The sequence below is a fragment of the Schistocerca piceifrons genome, unplaced genomic scaffold (assembly GCF_021461385.2).
Source record: "Schistocerca piceifrons isolate TAMUIC-IGC-003096 unplaced genomic scaffold, iqSchPice1.1 HiC_scaffold_148, whole genome shotgun sequence".
Taxonomy (NCBI): domain Eukaryota; kingdom Metazoa; phylum Arthropoda; class Insecta; order Orthoptera; family Acrididae; genus Schistocerca; species Schistocerca piceifrons.
Window position 1 is genome coordinate 7,501 of NW_025727324.1, and position 5,000 is coordinate 12,500.

Sequence of the window (5,000 nt, forward strand, 5' to 3'; positions counted from 1 at the left end):
GCCCAGAACATCTAAGGGCATCACAGACCTGTTATTGCTCAATCTCGTGCGGCTAGAAGCCGCCTGTCCCTCTAAGAAGAAAAGTAATCGCTGACAGCACGAAGGATGTCACGCGACTAGTTAGCAGGCTAGAGTCTCGTTCGTTATCGGAATTAACCAGACAAATCGCTCCACCAACTAAGAACGGCCATGCACCACCACCCACCGAATCAAGAAAGAGCTATCAATCTGTCAATCCTTCCGGTGTCCGGGCCTGGTGAGGTTTCCCGTGTTGAGTCAAATTAAGCCGCAGGCTCCACTCCTGGTGGTGCCCTTCCGTCAATTCCTTTAAGTTTCAGCTTTGCAACCATACTTCCCCCGGAACCCAAAAGCTTTGGTTTCCCGGAGGCTGCCCGCCGAGTCATCGGAGGAACTGCGGCGGATCGCTGGCTGGCATCGTTTATGGTTAGAACTAGGGCGGTATCTGATCGCCTTCGAACCTCTAACTTTCGTTCTTGATTAATGAAAACATACTTGGCAAATGCTTTCGCTTCTGTTCGTCTTGCGACGATCCAAGAATTTCACCTCTAACGTCGCAATACGAATGCCCCCGCCTGTCCCTATTAATCATTACCTCGGGTTCCGAAAACCAACAAAATAGAACCGAGGTCCTATTCCATTATTCCATGCACACAGTATTCAGGCGGGCTTGCCTGCTTTAAGCACTCTAATTTGTTCAAAGTAAACGTGCCGGCCCACCGAGACACTCAATAAAGAGCACCCTGGTAGGATTTCAACGGGGTCCGCCTCGGGACGCACGAGCACGCACGAGGCGGTCGCACGCCTTCAGCTCGCCCCACCGGCAGGACGTCCCACGATACATGCCAGTTAAACACCGACGGGCGGTGAACCAACAGCGTGGGACACAAATCCAACTACGAGCTTTTTAACCGCAACAACTTTAATATACGCTATTGGAGCTGGAATTACCGCGGCTGCTGGCACCAGACTTGCCCTCCAATAGATACTCGTTAAAGGATTTAAAGTGTACTCATTCCGATTACGGGGCCTCGGATGAGTCCCGTATCGTTATTTTTCGTCACTACCTCCCCGTGCCGGGAGTGGGTAATTTGCGCGCCTGCTGCCTTCCTTGGATGTGGTAGCCGTTTCTCAGGCTCCCTCTCCGGAATCGAACCCTGATTCCCCGTTACCCGTTACAACCATGGTAGGCGCAGAACCTACCATCGACAGTTGATAAGGCAGACATTTGAAAGATGCGTCGCCGGTACGAGGACCGTGCGATCAGCCCAAAGTTATTCAGAGTCACCAAGGCAAACGGACCGGACGAGCCGACCGATTGGTTTTGATCTAATAAAAGCGTCCCTTCCATCTCTGGTCGGGACTCTGTTTGCATGTATTAGCTCTAGAATTACCACAGTTATCCAAGTAACGTGGGTACGATCTAAGGAACCATAACTGATTTAATGAGCCATTCGCGGTTTCACCTTAATGCGGCTTGTACTGAGACATGCATGGCTTAATCTTTGAGACAAGCATATGACTACTGGCAGGATCAACCAGGGAGCTGCGTCAACTAGAGCTGAGCAGCCGGCCGCCCGGGAGTGTGTCCCGGGGGCCCGCGCGAACACGCAAGCGTCCGCTCAATCATTCTGCAAACAGGAGGAGGCTGAGCTCCCCTGCACAATACACCTCGAAACCCTCTCAGGTCCCGGCGGCGCGCAGCGCCGTCCCAAGTACTTGGTCGGGTTCGAGAGAGGCGCAATCGCCCGGAGTTAGGCGAGTAGACGCTTTCGGTGCGACCACCCGTGCTCCCAACTGAGCTTGCCGCTGCCGACAGAGGCCCGGGAGCGTGCTGTCGTGGCATTGCCGGCGGGAGACAACACGCGCCACCTACGGTGACCGGCAGCTCCAACGCCAGCGCCACAGAAGGACAAAAGCCCCACTTGGGTGCCGAAGCGAACTCTCCCAGCACAGCGCACGCGCCAACACATCCGCACAGCTGCGATACAAACCACCAGCGAGAACCGCTGGGGCGACCGAGCAGCAGACGGCGTCGCGGCGCCGAGCGCCGGGCGGCGGCGCATCCTCAACGCACACAGTCCTCAATCGGACCAGCACACTGAAGATGTCCACCGCGCTTCGCACCGGGCCCGCGAGGACCTACTTTGGCCGCACGGCGCCGCGCGCAGGGTGCGCCGGCGCGCAGCTGCGACGCCTGCCGCGTCCGTCGGCCGGCGCGCCTGCCACTGGCCGCCCCCACCAGCCGGCTGTAGCGCGTGCGCCCACGCACCGCGCGGCCAGCACGCCGGGAGGCGCCCCCTCACCGGCCGGGGACGGTCCCACCCAGCCACCGCCGCGTATCGCTTCACACCCAGATGCCGTTCAGTTTCGTCGGCATGGTGGGTATCGCTGGAACAACCGGTTAGTACCTCAACCTATCGTCGCCATCACCGATTCACCCCTAGCGAGAACAACCGCACCACAACAGGTTACCATTTGTTCATTTGCGTAACTTCACCAGAAAACGCAGGCGTCCATCGCCATTTGCAACTTCAACGATTATTGCATGCCTGTGTCAGGTGTCACGCCACACTACGTCTGCCCACATACACGCAACAAAATGTGCACGCCTAGACAATACGTGGAAGGTGGCCCCCGTACGTATGCGATGTCCATTGCTCGAACGACTGTCAACCGGCCTCTGTAGCATGTCGCAGATATGGAACGCGGTGCACCATGCCATCACGGTGTGTGAGGAGAGACGACTAGGTCCGAATACATCAACAGACAGCTCATGCTGATCGCCATCCACGGCGTCCGTTCCTCCCACACGTCTCTATGGCGTACCACACTGCAATCCAGCTCTCATAGGGAGACGACACGTAGCTGCGTGCACAATATTTGCACTGTATGGTCCGCCGTTTTTGGGCGCAGTCGTTGTGCGGTCACACATGTGCCACGATGTATCATTCAGTACATAAGGACGAATGTGCAGTACAGATTGTGGTTCACGCGTACGACATCAGCGGACAGTTGACACAGGCCGCACCACAACGTAGCCTGAGTACGTCGCATGCGAAGGGCATTGAACATGCAAACTTCTCACCAACCAGCTTGCGAAGGCAGGGGGCAAGGTGGGGACGTGGGGAGGGGCGGCATGTACGTCCTGCTGCCATCCACATTACAGTGTACAGCAGGAGCATGTGGAAAGTGAGCAAGACTTGCAAGGTGTTTAACATGAAGCGATACACAGGGGTGCGGGCAGTGCGAGTAGCGAACTATATTGCGAGGGTTGCGGGTGGGCAACACTACAGTAATTGAACGAGTCGTATAACAATTACAGAGCAGGTTTAGGCGACAACGTGGGTTACGTTAAGGCGACAACATGGGTTAGGTTAAGGCACAACATGGGTTAGGTTAAGGCACAACATGGGTTAGGTTAAGGCACAACATGGGTTAGGTTAAGGCACAACATGGGTTAGGTTAAGGCACAACATGGGTTAGGTTAAGGCACAACATGGGTTAGGTTAAGGCACAACATGGGTTAGGTTGAGGCACAACATGGGTTAGGTTAAGGCACAACATGGGTTAGGTTGAGGCACAACATGGGTTAGGTTGAGGCACAACATGGGTTAGGTTGAGGCACAACATGGGTTAGGTTAAGGTACAACATGGGTTAGGTTAAGGTACAACATGGGTTAGGTTAAGGTACAACATGGGTTAGGTTAAGGTACAACATGGGTTAGGTTAAGGTACAACATGGGTTAGGTTAAGGTACAACATAGGTTAGGTTAAGGTACAACATAGGTTAGGTTAAGGTACAACATAGGTTAGGTTAAGGTACAACATAGGTTAGGTTAAGGTACAACATAGGTTAGGTTAAGGTACAACATAGGTTAGGTTAAGGTACAACATAGGTTAGGTTAAGGTACAACATAGGTTAGGTTAGGTTAGGTTAGGTTACACGTTGTTGTACGGAAAGGTGTAGGGGGGGGGGGGGGCGGGGGCGGCAGGTTCGTTGATAGTGATTATAGTAAGTGAATGCTTGTGACATGATCAGATTTGTCACGTCAGGATGCACCTTTGGCTTATTAGAGGCGGCGCTCCAATTCTATGCTTGTGTGAGACCTGTGTCTTTGACTCATGTCATTGTTTGTGCGCTGTGACAGGAGGTACTATTGTGATGTTGGGTGCACCGTTGTATAGGACATGTGTGGGTGTTGGTGCCTGGTCTGCGCAATGGTGGATGTCGAAAGGCTGGGATATTGTATTTTCCGCACGGACCTCCTGGTCTGGTTGTGATAGTGTGGATTGTGTAATGTGGCGGAGAAGATGCACTGGATGTTGTTCCATGCTGGTGCTTACATATTGTATGTGCGCCTGTTAGAAGCAGAGAGTGGTGCGTGATCAGAGTGTCTGGCTGACGTGTGGTTCCCATTTTGGGCAGACTCTTTCAGCATGTATACGGACAGTTGTGTATATTTGCTGTAGTTTGATGGCTCTGCATTGATTACTAATCAGCGCCGTGTGTACGGGTAATCTGGTTCCAGTCCAAAATGTTCCATCTGTGTACATTAGTGACAAAGACTCCCCCCATGCAGTGGGGCTCGGTCTGTTATAACTCTTCCGCGTAATATATTTGCCCCACGTTTTTGCGACTGCGAGTGCGAGTGCAACGCGCATGGGGACCGACATGCTGATGGCTCGGTATCGGACGCCGTACAGTGAGCAACGCGATCGCGTCTCTCGCTCGTAAGTGGTACAGGTCGCGGCTCATGTATACGGACAGCGGGAATGTCGCATATTGGAAATAACTCTTCATGAAACGCAAGTTATAGGGGTGGATTGCACTTTACGAGTGCGGGAAACGTCCGCCGTTCATCCGCTGGAGGTGCGAGTTTGGCGGTTGGGGTGGTGCACGAACGGGTGCGGGTGGCGTCATTGCCGGTCCACGGCTTCGTGCGGCAGAGCCACTGGAGATTGGGTGCTATGGTCGACAG

General features: G+C 53.9%; 1 non-coding gene across 1 annotated transcript in view; it reads right to left on the minus strand.

The window, feature by feature from the left end:
- Positions 1 to 1,563, minus strand: part of LOC124734520 — a 1,909-nt gene extending 346 nt beyond the window's left edge. Inside the window, exon 1 of the ribosomal RNA XR_007009367.1 lies at positions 1 to 1,563. This exon is cut by the window's left edge and continues 346 nt beyond it. This is a non-coding gene — a ribosomal RNA (small subunit ribosomal RNA).
- Between the last annotated feature and the right edge of the window lie 3,437 nt (positions 1,564 to 5,000).